The following is a 19,119-nucleotide window of genomic DNA, read 5'->3' as shown; positions in this document are numbered from 1 at the left end:
TAATTTGATATAAAACAATATATATATTTTTGAGTGGGCTGTATCTGTCGAAAACTGCTAACTACTGTCTGCTGAAAAAAATGAATGTCCACAGTGTTAACATGCAGAAAACAAGTTAACCTTGAGGCCGTTGTATGATTACCCTGTTAGTGTGCTGTTTAGTTAGCTATTTAGCTAGCAAACATTAGCTGGGTGATTCTCTGTATCCGTTGCCGATTTTAAATTAAAGGAAACATCCCAAAAAAAATTAAAGCAATTAATTAATACACAAACAGGGTGTTTTGCAATGTAAAACTAAATATATATATATATACAACACAGGTACCGCGGCATCCGGACTAAAACCACCAGACTCAGGGACAGTTTCATTCCACAGGCAATAAGACTGTTAAACACCTGAACTTTAGAAACAACATCCACAAAATTAATCTGGCTGCTATTTAGAAATTATTTATCTAATATATCATATTCAATCACTCATATAGACTCTTATTGAACTATTCCACTATTTCACTTTTTTACTATTTTTCTTTTTGTATTTACTTGCACTATTTTTTCTGTTTTATTGTGTTGTTGGTGTTGTGACCTTCAAGATTTGCATCGTCATAACTACACTGTAGCTATGACTAATAAAAGCCTTGAACCTTGAACCTCACTAAGCATCATTACATATTCATTGAATATTGAAAATAAAACGGTCAATTATACCAAAAAGTTATCATAAAACGGCCTCTAGGTTAAAGAGGAACTTGCAGGTTAGAGACCCCATTGAATACATGTGTAGGAAAATGATGTATACACTAGATTTTCCCAAAAATATACAGAAATATACACTACAGTGACATCTGGCGTCGTTTTTGTAAGACATTTTTACTTCCGCATAAAAAAAGTCCACCCGCGTGTGACGTCACATCAGCGAGAGCGGCCGGTCTAACATATTAATAAACATGGATCACAATGCTAGTTTTGACACAGAAGAGGTTGAAAATGTATATTCGTATGCATATTCAGGGCCGTCCCTCCCTACAGGCCGATCATGCAGACTGTGTGGGGGCTCACCTTGCGGAGGGGGCCTCATCTTGCGGAGGGACCGGGAGGGTGCCTCAACTGAGCCGAAAATGCGGCGCAATTAGTGGGACGCGGCACAGTTTCGCCGCTGCGAGGCTCCACTAGCACAAACACAATAGCTCACCATGATTAACAATGTAAAATTATCGAAAAAATACCAGCTCACTAAATCACAACCGCTCAAACCAACTACTACCGTGAATTGGGCAGAGAAGGAGTCCGAGAAAGTTGCTCCCCTATGTGACGTAATATGACACAAAAAAAAAGCATAAATGTAGTTGCTCTATAACTTGTTTTCTACATGTTAACATGTTTCCTACCTATTGTAAGGTGCTTACAGCAAGACAGTGCTATCAGATTTCGAAAGATACAGCCCACTCAAAAATGTATTGTTTTATATAAAATGAATTGAGATATATATATATATATATATATATATATATATATATATATATATATATATATATATATATATATATATATATTAGCTGTACACTTTATGAATATAATCATTTTTTATGGACAACTTCAACAATAAATCTCGTCCAACTAATCTTGCTGCTGTCACTCCTCAGCTCTTGGTAGTTCGGGCAATGATCAAACCGTGCAACTCCGGGCTTCTTGGCAGCTGTCAATCAAAGTCCAGTGGCTCCGCCCCAAAGTGTCAGAAACTTTTCACATGCACGCAGACAGACTCCGCGAGCGAGTGAGGCTGACACTCCCGCGAGTGAGCAGGAGGGCTGTCTCGCATAGCCGCACGCGGGGGTTTAATCTGCGCGCCAGGGTCATTTTAGGAACGTTTAAAACCACTTTTTTCGCTCGTGAGTAGCTTGTTTTTCGCGCTGGCGTAGACCAAGACGCCGCCGTGCATAGGTCCTCCACACTCACGCCGTTGAACAAGGCTGTCGACACAGTCATACCACGCATACTTGCCAACCTTGAGCCCTCAGAAATCGGGAGCATTTCAAAACCTCGAGCGGGGGGGGGGGGGGGGGGGGGGGGGGGGGGGGGGGGAAATGACTCGTGGATCGCCGGAGCTGTTAGATTAACATTAACATGCTTATTATAATTCACCATCCTTGATTGAGCATATGTGTGGGCTGGACCTGTATTTTACAGGAAAGGAGTGAGCAGAGGGTAGAGTTGTCGATTCTTGTTCTGTTTTCTGTGACTATCTTCCTCACCCTCTCAGACTTTCAGATGTGCGTGCTACTAAAGAGACGGGCCACCATGGAAACCAAACAATGGTGTAGCTGTATTAAAATCCGAGTGGAAAAAGTTGTGAGTAAATCTGATTTTGTCAGAAATCGGGAGAAATACGGGAGGAATATGACCCCGGGAGGAAACCGGGAGAGAGCTATGGCATCGGGAGTCTCCCGCGAAAACGGGAGGGTTGGCAAGTATGATACCACATGAGTGTGCACGGACCCCCGTGGGAAAGGCTCTCCCCGCCTGCCCATAGGCATGTGAAATGCACTTGCAGAGCCATCCTGTCAGGCGTTTCTTGGACAGAGCTTTACCGGCCACACCATCCCCAAAGCACACAAACAGCTGTTCAGTCCGCTTAATAGAAGCCGTGCGCCCTACATAACCAACAAACTCTCACTCCATAATCGTCCAGGAGCGACGTTTGGTCAGGGTCCCGTGGCGTGCAGTTGTGACGCTCCTAGGCTCCTTCAGCTTCATAAAGGGACGCAAATAGCTTTCAACTGATTGCAATGTATTCCCATCTGCTGCGGGATTTGACGCTCATGGAAGCACGGCATTCGTTTGTGTCGGCTGCCCTTAAAGGCAATGTGAGCATCCATTCCCATTGGATAACGGAGAATTGTACACCCGGAAGTAAGTATTCCCCTTAATGTCGATTGATTTTACAGTGATATCTGCACAACTCATCGACTAAAAAACACCAGATTATCCTTGTTAATTACACAACATTGATTGGTTTAAATTGTGTGCAATGCTTTTGTATTTTTCCCCTTCGATTCGGAGAAACAAATATTTTTCCGGAGTAAAGAAGTGTAGTGTAGAAGACACTACACTACCCAGAATCCCCAGCTATTGTTTAGGACTACACCAACTGCATTCCCTTCATTCCAATGGCTGGCGTCTATGTCACGTGATCTTCAAATTTCTCCCTGCAGAAAAAAAAAACATGGCCGAACTTCGTTTTATTCTCGGTGGAAAATGCCTATTTTTTGACGCGGTGGACCCTTTCAAATCCAGTTTTGGACAGTCTGCCGTGGTTCCATCCCATTTCAACTGATGTTTGATGGTCGGCGTAACCCTCGGAGCAGACTCTCCAATCACAGAGCTTGAAGACGATCACAGGGTTTGTTGAAAATACTTACTTCCGGGTGTAATATTCTCTAAAGCAAATTAGCTGCTCCGACCCTCGGTCCTGACGGACTCCATCTTAGTATTAATCAAACAAATAAATAAACACAAGGATAATTATGTGCTATTGTTGAGTAAATGGAGAATTGCTCAGGGGAAAATAACGTAGGCTATCTATGCCACAATTTTAGATGCAGATTTTGATAAACTAATACGCATTGTTGTGGACCAACACTATACATTGACGGGGAAGGGGGTTGCAATAAAGATAACACCATTAAACAGTTACACAACATAACAGAAATAATATCGATAGCAGCGTCCCGAGCAACAAGTAACAAGTAGTTAATAATAATAAAAGACATTAAGAAAAAGGCATTTTAAACAGTCATTAAAAAGCAACACAATCTACCTGCGTTGCATTACTCTAAACGTGTAATAACGTTCTTTAACCAGTAGGTGGTTTCGGTTAAAAAGCTGTCAAATTTACAATGTTAACAAAATAAAATATACTGCTGTTTCTGGTATAGTTTACGACGGATATATTTAGTTATTGTTTTGATATTTGTAACACAAAAGTGATGGAAAAAAAACCCACAGCAACACAGAAAAGATGGTCTTAACATGACCCAGCGGAGTAGTAGTTAATAAAAAACAATAATATCAAAACAAAATATGACTACTAACTTTATTGTGAAATTCTAACTGAACCGTAAAAGAATAGTTTCCGGTCTATTCTGAGCCCGATCTCTGTAGATAAATAAAAATAAAGAACTATACGACAGATGTTTAATATATTTAATGCAGCCGAACCATTTATTACAATGCATTCATGTGATGACTTTCAAAGAGTAAAGCAAGCACTGCTGAATAAAGTATGATTTTATCTTTTACGAAACGTTTTTCTTCATATGGAATGCAGTTGGAGGTCAACCAATCACAGAGCTTGAGAACTAATCACGGGGTTTGTCAAACAGAGCCCATGGTGTGTCCTAAACGATAGCTTGGGATTCTGGGTAGTGTAGTGTATTCTGCCATCCTTTACTCCGAAAAAATATTTGTTTCTCCGAATCGAAGGGGAAAAATACAAAAGCATTGCACACAATTTAAACCAATCAATGTTGTGTAATTAACAAGGATAATCTGGTGTTTTTTTGTCGATGAGTAGTGCAGATATCACTGTAAAATCAATCGACATTAAGGGGAATACTTACTTCCGGGTGTACAATTCTCCGTTATCCAATGGGAATGGACGCTCACATTGCCTTTAAGGGCAGCCGACACAAACGAATGCCGTGCTTCCATGAGCGTCAAATCCCGCCGCAGATGGGAATACATTGCAATCAGTTGAAAGCTATTTGCGTCCCTTTATGAAGCTGAAGGAGCCTAGGACCGTTACAACTGCACGCCACGGGAACCTGACCAAACGTCGCTCCTGGACGATTATGGAGTGAGAGTGTGTTGACATAACATGTCAGTGCACTAACTGGGCAGAGGGGGTGCAATTTTGCCTCCCTGTCCCCAATATGGGGTGGAATACTAAAGCCGTCCAACTGTATAGCCCTCGACCTGAACGAACTCCTTAGGTTCTTGGGAACAAAGGAGGGGTTCGTTCTGATTGTCGCCCCGCTACGGTCACAATGAATTGAAAGGCAACTCGGGTGCACCGACAGAGTGGTCAGCTCTTATACTCTCTCCGCCGAAGTCACGGCAAGCAACAAAGCTGTCTTCCATGACAGTGCTTTCAGGGAGGAGAGCTCCAGAGGCTCAAATGCTTCTGTAACCAAAGCCTCGAGCACCAACGGCAGATCCCATTGTGGGGTGGAGACATGCACCACTGGGCGCTGTCTCCTGACCCCCTGCAAAAAAAGCGTCATAAGCGGTTGACTAAAGGCTGACCTGCCGCCAAATCCCTCATGGCAGGACGAGATGGCTGCTGCATACACCTTAACTGTGGAATGAGCAAGCCCCCTGTCCACCAGTATCTGTAAATAACTACAGAATAGAGCCCCAATGTACAGGATAGAGCAGGCATGGGCAAACTAAGGCCCGCGGGCCATATACGGCCCGTTGGGCTTTTTTATCCGGCCCGCCAAATATTGGTACAAAATTGTCCAAATTATAGTAAGGACCGCATTTATTTTGCCTTTTTCCTGCAATACCCGGCATTTCAGTTGATCCCACTAGATGGCGCACTTAGACACAATTTACCTTTGCTGGAGTCGGCAACCCGGCAAGATCTAAGAACCAAATACGTCACGCTTACATTGGAGGGGGTCAAGATTAACCTGAGCAATAACAGTTCATGGCGAAATACAAGTTGTAACAAGCAGTAGCGCTGAGCAAAGTGACTAGAACGCAACCGCACACTTATAAAAAACAGTTATATAAAGTCAGGCAACACTAACCAGTCTTAGTGTGATTCTGTTTATTTGACCTTACTTTAATGACCATCCGTTCGCTGTTATTGACCATTATGAAGAGGCAGACGTTTTCCTGTTGTTTTGTATTATTGCAGCTCTCGGATGGAATCAATACATGGGCTACATGTGGTCATCACAAGTAAAATCATAAGGAAAAACTACGCCGGTAAAATATGGGTGTAGAAAACCGCTTATGCCACAAAATGATAGCAACAAGTAGGCGAGATAGTCTGATTAGCTTTGGTTGCTATGCTAACATCACCTATAGAATCCCAGAGAAACTTTCATAACCGTGTTGTGATGCCAAACAGCATTCAGACTGAAACACATTCACTGATGGGGATGGAGGATATGTATCAGCTGCTTGTGTGACAGTCGGACAGTGAATACTTTACAGCAGCCGCTGCCACGAGTTAACAGTAGACTAAACTCCGGTGCACGACTAGCACCGCAGCGGGAGGTAATGCAGCTGAACCACATTAATAAACAATGAACCACAGCACTCTGGAGAAAGGTATAAGGTTGGAGAAGTAGTTATTTAATTTAATCTGGCTTCGTATGATTAAAAACTACCCGACGCAGTCCTCTATTGATGTTGTTGTGAGCGGTGTTGCGGAGAAAATCAGCGACGTAAAACGCTGTGTGGGTCATAAGAAGGCACGTAAACGGTTACGTCATGACGCAAACGATGACGCAATAATTCACCTTTGAACCTAATTCCCCTTTGAACCTGCATCTGTAACAATGAGTGGAACAAAGAAAAGAAAAGTCGCCAATGAGTGCCGAGTGTTTAATGAGTAGTGGACAGCTAAATATTTTTTCACCGATCTACTGGCCCGGCCCGTCTGTCAAATTTTAAAACTCAGTGTGGCCCCCGAGCCAAAAGGTTTGCCCACCCCTGGGATAGAAGCTCAAGACTCCTTTCTTCACACCACCACTGGAATCCCAACCACTTCGTCCTGTAACAGGCTGTGGTGGATCCTGCTCTTGATGCCTAGATAGTCTGTATAACTTTGTCAGACAGTCCACCCCGTCTCAGCCTGTCCCTCTCAGGAGCCAAGCCTGAAGAGGTTGGCCCAGAGTGGGTAACGCCCCTATTGCACCTGCTTCCTGAGACAACGCCCCCCAGAACTGAGGAACCGTCACCATCATCTGTGTCATTTCCGCGTACCACGGCGCCGAGCTGCGAACCTGGGGCTACCAGGATGACTGACAACCGTTCTCGTCAAACCCTCTCCAGGAGGGGGAGAATGAGACGCAGTGGTGGAAAGGCGTAGAGCAGCTTTCTTGGCCATAGCTTGTGTGCAAACGCGTCCACCCCCAAAGGTGGATTGTCCTTCCGAGCCAGGGAAAACCATAGGGTACAGTGGTTGTTGCGCCTGTTGGCGAACAAGTCCACCTCCGCTTTCCCAAACTGGGCCCAGATCCTCCGGGTGAAGCATCCATTCGTCTGGCAGGGGCCCGCCTCTTGAGATGAGGTCGGCCCCCCTGTTCTCCAGCCGCGGGATGTGGAGGGCCTTCAGAGATAACACATTCTCTGAGGCCCACAGCCACAGGTCCTCCTTCTCACAGTGGTGCCACGCTCTCCCCTTTGAGGAAGAGCCAGAAGCAGCATACGGCTGAGCTGTGTGACCGATGAGATCGATCCAAAGAGCCCTTCCATGGATACGGGGGCCCCTAGGAGATCATCACAGTCCTTCCTGGAGAGAGCCGTGAGTCCCAGCCAGACGTGGCGTGATCCCACTGTGGCCAGGGACATTACACGGCCAGCTATGGCGGCCACCCCATGGATCAGATTATTCATCTGCCCGATGCTGCGGTCCAAATAATAGCTCCGATCCTGCGATGGAGAGGCGGGGGCATTTTGCGGAGGAGTAATCAGCGAGACGCCCAACACACCAAGATTATTTGCCGCAGCAGCCATCTGTGCTCAACATATTCCAGTGTCTCTAGGTCATGAGGCAGCGGGGACAGAGGCTTTTTACCCTCCGCCCATCCTGCTGCCTGTGGGAGCAGATGGGCTGGCAGGCTCTCATCAAGGGGGGGCACGCCGGGACACGCTGTGTCCGTGAGGCCCAGCACCCTGAGGATACCCACCATACCAGCCACCGGAGCCTTCGTCCTCAGTGGCTGTCGCCACGATGCCTCCACACACTGGCAACGGGGGCAAAACGAAGGCGTGGTCAGGCCCCAGACATTCAAAGCAGAGGTGGTGGGGATCGGTGCCCGCTATCAAGCCAGGGCACGAAGGACAGGCACGGGTCTCTTGAAGTGGCGACTCCATGGAGGTGAGATGCTTCTTCTTTATTTGCTCTTTCTTTCCAAAAATGTGTCTTTTTCACTGTCAGGTGTTGTCTCGCTCGCTGAAGAGAAAAGGATGACAGTCAGGAGTCGTAGCTGCCTTATATACTGTGAGCCTGCGCACTGTTGGAGCAGAACCTCTGCTCCGCGCCGTTCCTATATGAGAGGGTTCTCAAAAGAAGGAAAAATTCAAAGCAGCCAGGATAAGGGTTAAACAATAATCTGTTTTAATGGTAGAACATACAATACATCACCCAATCTCCTATTCAACTAATCAAGAAGCACTCTGCAGAGTACTCCGGGCTCAGGTTCTACCACCGTGTGATATACGTACCACGACAGCCAGTCAGAAACAAGAGCGCCAATCTTAAAAATGATCACAACATTTATACACAGGTGGGGAGGAGTTTTGTCGCTTGCTCTTCCCTAGCTATTTGTTTATTGGTGAGTTCACTTCTGAGCGAGCTAGCCAGTGAGTTGGCAGTGTTTCATTGGTCGGTTTCACTTCTGGGCGTGTGTGTGTGTGTGTGTGTGTGTGTGTGTGTGTGTGTTTGTGTTGTGTGTGTGTGTGTGTGTGTGTGTGTGTGTGTGTGTGTGTGTGTGTGTGTGTGTGTGTGTGTGCCTGCCTCCCTGCCTGCCTGCCTGCCTGCGTGCGTGCGTGCGTGCGTGCGTGCGTGCGTGCGTGCGTGCGTGCGTGTGTGTGTGTGTGTGTGTGTTTGTTTCTGTCCCTCTGCCCTCAGGCAGATCCCCCAATCAATGATTTTGAGTCATGACAGAGGACTCTTTGACAGGACACATACTCATTCCCCCTAAACATCTTCAACACACACACACATCCTATCATGTATCTTATCACACAACAGTCACCTGTTTTTCTTTATGAAAGCCATATTTGTAAATATCCAAACGTCACCTTCTCATGACATCTTTAGGATTAGGTAAATAACAAAGCTTAACTGTTCCCATGGCCTAAGGCCTTCCCTGAACTTCCCTTCACCCCAAAGTCAGCTTACTTTAGAATCAGAAGGACCATTGTCTCTCTAACTTGTGTGTGACCCAATCTTCTCCTGATCTGATAAGAGTCTTGCAGGAAACGCACGTACATTTCAACACCCCAACATCCTTATTGTTTCTTAACTAATGTATGCTGGACATGAATCACTAATTAACAGGACTTTAACTGCATTATATTTGAGGAAAACCCCCTTTGGCTTAATCAAAAATAGTTTTAGCAATTAACAGAGGAAGCCAGAGACTCAGGGCCTCTTTAGAGGTCTGGGAACTGCAAAGCAGATGTCAAAGGTCATTTGTATTATGCCTAACCACAGATAGCCAAAAAACCACCCTTTTGATTACACATAAAAGTGGAAGAAAAGACTATTGCGCTATATTTAAAAGAGGAAAAATGTACTTTGTCCCTTCAAATTTAACACACACGAGTATATGAGGTGACATTAAAATGAATATACCAGAAATACACTATATCAAAGCACAACTATTTTTTAAATCAATAAAAACATGAAAAGCACGCAACTACGGCCAATGTGAAAGGCGCATTATGGTTGCTGCAAATGTTGGTTTTCCTCAGAAAAAAGGTGCGCTCCAGCAGCACTTTAACCCTGTGTCCCCCCAAACTTTGAAAGATGGTCCTTGAAAATATTGTCTTACATTAAACCGATCCATGGCTCAAAAAAGGTTTGGGACCGCTGCTCTACTACATGAATTATGTTTTGGTTTTCTTTTGGGAAAAACATATTGCATCCTATGTTGGGAAGATTGGGTTTGTTATTTGAAAATGTAACAATTAAAAACAAAGATTTCACTGATTACCCCGTGTGTTTAAAACACAGAGAAAATGGTTTAGGAATGAACATGTGGTCTAGCTGTGCTTTTGGTCATGAAGAATGTTGGAAGTCATATTTGCTGCCGTACGGAACTGACTTATTTTGCCTTACTTTTGATATGCAACTTACATACTGAAATTTAGCAAAAAACACAATCTTTACCTAAACCTAACCAACTTATTTTGCTAGCGTTAGGGTTAACCTAACCTTTAGATACATTGGAGGTTTATTTTGTAAAGGCTGTATGAGGAGTGGAGAATGAAACAGTGTCTCTGAAAGATCCAACAATAAAGCCAAAGGAGTGCGTAGCGCGTAGTTTGAAGCGCAGGACACTGACCCAGCTGTCGCATTTGATGAGTCGAGAGCAAGAATGTGTCGAAAGAAACCGAATTCCAATTACAAAACCGAATTCCAATTACAAAAAAAACGAATTCAAATTACATAAATCCACCATTGTGGGATATCGGGAGGGTTATTCCTCTTTAAACGTCTTGTCAACACCAATCAGGGATACGGAGCAGATGGGCATTTGTCTTTTGAAACAAGATACACAGCTGAGTCTGAAGCAGGAAAAACAGAAGTCGTTTCTGTAGTAGACGTCTCCAAACTTGATTTTAAAATCATGTTTTGAGCAATTCAAGGGAAATATCAAGCAATTATATAACAATAATAAGTATCATAAGAACCAAGAATCCAAACACAAATTTGGTGAATGTGTGTGAAGTCGTGTGGTTGTCCTTCAATCAGGAGGTTGTGGGTTTGGACCTTCAGTCAACATGCCGATGTGTCCTTGGGCAATATTTTCAATACCAAGTTGCCTTGAGGAGCTGTCAAGACTGAATAGAGCACTATATAAATATAGTTAATTTACCGTATCAAAGCATGCACAAATATACATGTAGGAAGTGCAGGGTTTAATAAATAGTGATAATAAATCTATGTTGTTATGTTATTTGCACAGAATGATTTGCAAATGTTTTTTATTTAAACTTGCGAGAAACTTCTTAGGCATCTTGATACATCGACTGTTAACTGCAGGGGCTGAGGATCAAACAAGCAACCTTGTGATTAGTAGATAAGCAGTCTCCCTCCTGGTCCACAGCTGCACATAAAGTGATCTACGTTAAAAACTGCATTTAATGAGTAGGCCCAAACATGAGCTCACAATAGACACCTTCATTCGGACTCAGTTTCAGAGTGGTGCATTCTGCAGGATGCTGCTGCACCTTCAGATGTTGCTCGTGGGGAAAAACGAATAGATTCACTTCATTATAATTCAGACAGAATTCAGATGTTTTTCACACGTCTTGTCCTACAACATAATGCATGGTGTGTGTGTGTGCGTGTTCAAGCAAGGGTCCCTCTGCTGAGCAGTGATTCATTCAGAACAGTGTATGTTCAGCTCAAACAAGTGTTGATAAGCTCTACTGCACGTTCTGTGACAATAGATCCGCTATACACATATATACCTGTTTATAGGATGGATCAGGACTTGCTGAATGTGGAAATGCCTTTCCCAAAGTCCTCGAGACCAAGTACTCCAAAGTAGGCAATCATTTGTTAAGGCTTTTGTTAAAGGCTATATTTTGCAGAGACCTAATTTGAATGCTACTTGTGAGGACATTCACAGGTTTATGTGACTTATGAAGCCCACAGCAACAAACACTGATATTTTATTACACATTATTTAACTTTTATCATAAACTACTAACATAACGTAGACATGCCTTAAGGTAAACCTTTTGGAAGGAAAGGGACACTTTCTTTAGTCTTCTTTTATTGTACACACTACTCTTGTGCTGCTGTGCTGTGCTGTGCTGTTGATCATTTACCACGTAGATATTCGCGGAGAGACCGCAGCACCTCCACGCTCGGGCCGGGGCCTGCTTTCGCCTTTCCGGTGTTTCTGTGCTCAGGAGAGCCGCCATGCTGAGCTGCTGTGCGGAGGAGTTTATCCACCTTGGAGACATCGCGGTGGGAAAGGAGCGCCGGGCTGCTGTGCAGTGGAGTTTTCTACCCCTGAGACATCGCGGTGAGACCGGTGCGCCTCCACGCCGGATATATCTGGCTTTGGGATCTGAAGGATTCAACGGCGAGGCCTGCTGTCTTTCTTCAGCCCTTCATCTCCGGGCCTCCCACCTCCAGTGCACCGGGCTCGGTGAGTGATGCCGCTTCACTTCATAAGGGGAAGGGAATATCGTGGATGCTGTGCTGGCCTGGGGAAATGGCCACTATCATGGCTCTGCTGTGCCTTTTGGCTGTCTTGGACGGTGAGAAGATTTCTAGTCATCCTGAGAAGTCTACTGGATTCATGTCTGTTCTGCCGTCCGCGGTGAGCATCCCCTGCAAAGGATCGGGAGTGCTACACAAACAATTACCGGTTACCTTGTCACAGGCAATCAGTTCGACAAAATATGTTTGTCTTTTTTGTTTGCCTGCGATGATGGTTCTTCAGGACTGCTTCTTAAGATTTAATCATACAACCGGTGATTCTAAAGTAGATGACAATGTATGTGTGTCGTTTAAGAGGAAAATATGCCTGGTTTTCTTGTTGTTATTACTGTCAGGAAATGTACAACCTAACCCTGGTCCGCCCAGTAGTAGTAGTCAGATCGCTACTCCTGCTGATTTTAAAGCTAGGTCTGAGTTGGGTTTCATCCACTTGAATGTGCGCAGTCTGTTAGGTAAACTAGATTTTGTCCGCATTTGGGCGAGCTCGACTGACGCTGACGTCATTGTTTTATCAGAAACATGGCTAAATAAATCTATTTTGGCCTCTGATATTGCCTTAAATGGTTATAATGTGTATCGTTCCGACCGGCCTAATAAAGGTGGTGGCGTTGCCATTTATGTTCAGAATAAGTTCAGTATAACCACATTAGTTTCCAAATCTATCAGTAAACAATTCAAATTTTTAACCTTAAATATAGAAGTGGCAAAGGGGCAACAGGCCATGGTGGTGGGCTGTTACAGACCCCCCTCAGCTGTCAAGGACTCCTTGTCTTCGCTAGCAAATCTTTTATCGCAACTAGACTACAAGGAAATAGTGCTACTTGGAGATTTTAACTGGGACTGGTTAACTGCAGTGTCAGAGGATTTTAAAAACCTTTGTATCTCTTTGAATGTTACTCAGATTGTTGACAGTCCTACTCGCCTAACATTAAGTCCCCTAATAAATCCTCCCTAATTGATCTCATTCTAACTAATATTTCCTATAAATACTCATCTGTGGGAGTATTTGCGAATGATCTGAGTGATCATTGCACTCTAAAAACGAATTCAGGCGACCTTTCACCTCCACTTAATTAAATGCATGGTTGCAAGATAAAAATGTGAGTTAATTGATTCAGATAAACATTTTAAGTTGCAAATATTAATTTATAAGTTGTGTTGACGTAATAATGTTGGTAATTACATCAACTTAATATTGTGTGTAATTTGAACTCTGATTTCTGCGTTAATTTACTTAAAACTAAATTCAAGTTGTAGTAAGTAATGCAATTGGTTTGATAACTTCATTGTTCTACACTTTGAGTTAAGGATTTCAACTCCACTCCCACTTAACATGCCTGGACAAGTTCCGACAGTTAAGACAAATAGAAATACTATACAAAGGACATTTTAAGGTGAGTGTCATCTTTTGTCATTCAAATACAGATAGCCTTGTTGCACTGTATAGGCAAATTGCTGTTTGACCAAAATTAGCAGCCTTTGAACTGTGAATAGTTCTGTGAGAGGATACAAAGTAGTAGAGGCTACTGTGAGAGTAAAAATACTTTGGTTACTATTGTGATATACATTTTATTTAAAAAAAATCTTGGTGAAGCAGATCAAGGACATGCTTCTTGAGGTAGGACCGTTATTTAGAGTTGTTATTGAAATGCAAGTTGTTGGCAGTCACCCATTCAGAATATATTCATTTAGGTCATTTCTCTTTTTTTCCTTTTTAAAAAATAGCACAATACAATTGAAGTATGCAGAGAACTATAGCCATCCGCTGCCTTGTCGTGTACCTTGGAGAAAAGGAAGAGGACCTTTTCAAGGAGTTTAGCGACGTAATTAAAAATCTTGAAATAAAATAAAATCCATGGGCACAGTGTAAAAACACAGGACAAAAGCACTGCTCTCTGTCAGTTACATTTTGAAGCATTTTGCACTTTTGGCTACACCCCAATCAATAATATCTTTGCAACGTTCAGCATGGATAGGTGTTGACAGCAATGGCATGGGAAAAGGATTATGTAGCATTTGAAAAGTGGCTTCTGCTCTTCACTTAACCAGTTCAAATATTGTATAGAACCTGCCAAAAAGATGAGAAGATACACTAAAACTTGCACAGTTGTGATTGACAAAATCTGTCCACATGCATTTAAACACTAGGCAAACTACTCAAAACCACCTCTGTGTGTCTTCAGGAGCACATTGCCATGATGACACACACATGCAGACTCAATAGGTGAAAACAATACCAGCGTTGCTTTAGCAGCTGGTAATAATGGCTCTGAATTAGCTAAGAGTGACAGTTTGAAAAGTATGGAATTACCTAATTCATTATCTCTTATGCGCTAACCTACTATTTAATGTGCTTCAAAAGGACATGAATATCGCCTTCATCAGTGACTGGTCCACCCCAGGATCTGACCATATGATGGCAACCATCGTGGTCGAGGCAAACAAATGAATGAGCAAGCATTCTGCGTTAAATGTGTTCATACTGTTTGAAATAATGACTGTCGGCAGTGTAAACATCTTTGTTACAGATGTAGCGATTCATTTCAGACAGTTTGAAACGCGAGGGCCGTGATCGGTACGTGATCTGCCCTCGCTCAAGGGAAAACCTCCAGCTTGACTTGAGACCGCCCCCGTGATAGATAAATGTAATTATAATGAAGCCAGCTGCAATGGATCATTGATCCACCAGGGGGTGCAGTGGGGTTCCACACTGGAGCTCATGTGAAATAAAGTCAGATACAGTATGCTGGATGTACAGCGGAACTTTGTTAAGATCCATATGTCACGGATATCATACTCTGTGCTAAATAAGAGACATGTAATCATTTACAAAACATCACCATGTTGTTATTTAACAAAATAATGTTGTTTAGTCGAAAAAAACGAACAGGAGGAAATGCAGCCCGGCTCTCGATTTTTAATCCTAATTTAATCATCATCTTCACCACGATCATTTATGTTTATGTTCGCCGAATTGACATGAAATCACTGACACATATGAATATACTGTATTCAACTTCATTAAAACGTTATTAACGTGCCTAAACTCAGTAATTCACTAAAAATATTTATATTTTAATGGAGCCTCGTTGGCAGATCAGGATCCCAAACCGTAGCGGAGGGATCCTGATCTGCATGACGGGTGCTATTTTCCCCATAAGGAACAAGTCGCTGCAAATTATCCCGCTTATTACATTGCCACATTCTCAACAAAGTAACGACATGACTCCCAGTATTAATTGAAATGTTTTTATTGATTTAAAAAATAGTTGTGTATTGATTTAAATTGACATGCATCCGCTAAGAAAAATAGTCCGTTGTTACCGTTTTTTAAACAGTCTGAATGAAACGGCAGCTCTCAGCTGTGTATTTACACAACTAATGGCCCATCAACCACAGCTCTCTCCCCCCCCCTCCCCCCCTGATCTTTCTTCTCCTGCAGCTAAATTAATTGTAGGTTACTCTGAGTGACCATAGACTGTATGTGACAAGCTTACAGTTAGTGACGTAACAACACCGTAAAAGCTGGTTGGTTGAAAGCAATACGGGAGGTAAAAATAACTAGAATAATTGTGATTTATTTATTGTGGCTTTTATGTTTTTAGGTATAAAATGTTATGTAATTCAGGCTTATAGTTCACCCTTCTCTAAAAGCCTTCAAGAATGACAATATTCATAGTAATTTAATAAATCCTTCCAACACACATTGTAAAAAATAGCCTACTGTAAGTTAATAAATCATTCCAATATGTACATCTTCTGATGTAACAACAATAACATTATAAATAGTAACATAGCTGAAAATGGTATTGCACATTTAGCTTTTAGTGTTACTGACCTGAGATGTTTTTATTACATGAATTAAGGTGACTGAGGCTTTTTAACATACAGGGATGCAAACTCATCAGGTATGAAAAAGGTGACAAGGATCTGAGCCCCCGGCTCCCCCACCCCACTGAATATCAGCTTTAAAATGAGGAATAACAGAGGATTTTAGCAGTCAGAACAACTAAAGCAGCAGTGTTAATTATAACAGAAACGCCAAAGAGTCACATCTAATAGAAATATATAAAAGCATTTATTTTAATTGTGTAGCAGTCAGTTTATAATTTTGGCAGCACTATTGAGCATTTTGAAAATGTATTTTCATGCCTCTGTGCAAGGCTTAGTCTTTCCATCTTTATAGCCACATGGTGTAAAGTAACTAAGTTCATAAACTCAACAAGTCCTATAGTTGGGCACAATTTTAAGATACTTGTACTTTATTTAAGTGTTTCAATGTTTTGCTACTTTGTTCTTCTACTCCACTACAGTTCAGAGGTACATGGTGTACTTCTACTCCCCTACATGTATTTAATACCTTTAGTTACTTCACAGATGTGGATGAATGATGTGAAATATAATCAAGTATTAAATCAGACTTTAGTTCCACCTGGAGTAAATCCACCAGCTACCCTGCAGTATACAAAGTAATTCAAACTAGCTGCACCTTTACCAGCTTTGAGAACACTTTCATGATCAATCATTATAAAACATATCATATCTATTATTCTGAAATGGACCAATCTGCACAATGACTACTTTTACTGTCGCTACTTTAACTATATTTTGATGATAATACTTTTCTACTTTTACTTGAGGAACATTTTGAATGCAGGACTTTTACTGTAACAGAGTATTCCTACACTCTGGTACTTCTACTTTTACTCAAGTACAAGATCTGAGTACTTTTACTCTAGTACAAGATCTGAGTACTTCTACTTTTACTCAAGTACAAGATCTGAGTACTTCTCCTTTTACTCAGGTACAAGATCTGGGTACTTCTACTTTTACTCAAGTACAATATATATATACTTATACCACCTCTGTTTATAGCCTATGAAAAAAACTATTAGAAATAGAAGGCTAAAGCTAACGTTAGCAGATAGTGACAATGTATGCTAGCTAGCTAGCTCAACGATTCCTTAAATAATATTGCGACAGAAAAACATTCCAGTTCACATCACGCTCTGCCGCTCCAACAGGGAGCTCTGCTCTGAACACCTGAACGACCCGTTCTAACAGCTGTTCACCAGCGGTCCAGTCTGTGACACAGTGACTCCGGACGCACAGTTAATATTAACGAATGCACCCGTAGGTAATGTAGCTGCTGAAGCTAGACCATCATCTCGGAGCAGCAGAGCCTTATTATACATCCATTAGCAGAGCCGACAGGCAGGAAGACTCGAGCACACAGCTCGCACTTCATTATAATATATAAAAAAAGAACACCATGCGTGTCATGATGGCACATAACAGCTCACGGCCGCATATTACTCCGGGTCCCAGACCCCCCCATACCCCAAAAATATTTTTATTGCAGATCTACATGAATCACACAAACGACCTATTTTGGATTCAAAACGGCGAATTTCGCCGAAAGGTGACAAGTTTGCATCACTGAACATAGACAGAGCACAACTGAAACATAACATCTGAAACGATGTAACAACATAATACACTTTTGGGGGATGCAGCTTGGGATGTGAGGAGTGAGGGACACTGATTAGAACGGGCGTGTCGCCTGGCAGGACAGGAGAGTGTGTGCACCAGTCTGCCTTGATCTATGATTGATGTCCGTGAGACTCACTGCTGCCCACAGCTGTTTTATTGAAGGAAAACCTCCTTCACTTCATGAAAGTGTTTTATCCACACACACCTCTACACACACATGACGGGTGTTATTTTCCCCATAAGGAACAAGTCGCTGCAAATTATCCCGCTTATTACATGGCCACATTCTCAACAAAGTAACAACATGACTCCCAATATTAATTTAAATGCTTTTATGGATTTAGAAAATGTTTTTATTGATTAAAAAAATTGTTGTATTGATTTAAAAAATAGTTGTATGTATTGATTTAAATTGACATGCATCCGCTAAGAAAAATAGTTCGTTGTTACCGTTTTTTAAACAGTCTGAATGAAACGGCAGCTCTCAGCTGTGTATTTACACAACTAATGGCCCATCAACCACAGCTCTCTCCCCCCCTCCCCCCCTGATCTTTCTTCTCCAGCAGCTAAATTAACTGTAGGTTACTCTGAGTGACAAGCTTACAGTTAGACACAACACTGTCATTGCAAGTGACCCTCAGTTAGTTGGCTTTTATGTTCAACTGCTAAATTGGTTACTGATAAAAAAAAAGGGCTTCTACTGTACCTAATTACCTTAACACAAGAACCGCCAGAGGTTTTTGTATAGGCCTACCTAAACCCGTTAAATCCCGCTATTAGAATGCAATTTTTAACAACATAGGGTGCTACATAACACACTTTCAGGAAAAGTCACGGACTGGGAGACTTTAATATTTTATTGAAAAAAGTTACGTTGCACACACACAACACACATCACACAAATTGACCCGATTGGTGGTTCTAGTGTTAAATAAACTCACTAATTAATGAAACCAGTTCAATATGCATTATTCTTATTCTTATCATATTTATGAGCGCAGAAATAGTCTTAAAATCAGATCTGTTTTTTAAATGAAATCTGACGGCAGGCAGTTAGCTCTGATCACCTATGATAAATGCGCCACACCTAATCTGGCCATTCAGCCACAGAGCTCCCTCTATACAAATCAAACTGTAGACGGTGTGAAAGCACCTATTGTTTTAAATAATGGTCGGAATGTGACCTCTGAGTAGACCTGTCGCGATAATCGATAAATTGACTTATCGTACGATAAATAAAAATGGACTCGATAACTTTTCTGAGCTCGATAAATTGCCGTTTACATAAAGATGTGACCAGCATTTTAGCCTGGAGCGCTGTGGCTGCCAGGCGCGCTGTGAGGGGCGGGGCTGACACACAGCCAGGTCAGGACACTCCGCGTGCACGTGCAGCAGCGTAGCAGCCAAATTAATAATATAGC

At 42.4% G+C, this 19,119-nt stretch overlaps 1 protein-coding gene across 2 annotated transcripts in view; it reads left to right on the top strand.

Annotated features, from left to right (window-relative positions):
- Positions 1-8,917: 8,917 nt before the first annotated feature.
- The window catches only part of LOC307035207 (uncharacterized protein), a 35,551-nt gene continuing 25,349 nt past the window's right edge, over positions 8,918-19,119 (top strand). For both annotated transcript variants that reach the window (XR_013807049.1, XM_079674275.1), the window contains exon 1: positions 8,918-12,131. The gene's annotated coding sequence lies outside the window, so the exon portion shown is untranslated. The remainder of the gene's footprint in view (positions 12,132-19,119) is intronic.

This window comes from Notothenia rossii, assembly GCF_949606895.1.
Source record: "Notothenia rossii genome assembly, chromosome: 4".
In the NCBI taxonomy this organism is placed as follows: domain Eukaryota; kingdom Metazoa; phylum Chordata; class Actinopteri; order Perciformes; family Nototheniidae; genus Notothenia; species Notothenia rossii.
The sequence above is the reverse complement of the archived record's forward strand: the minus strand, read 5'-3'. Positions and strand labels throughout refer to the sequence as shown.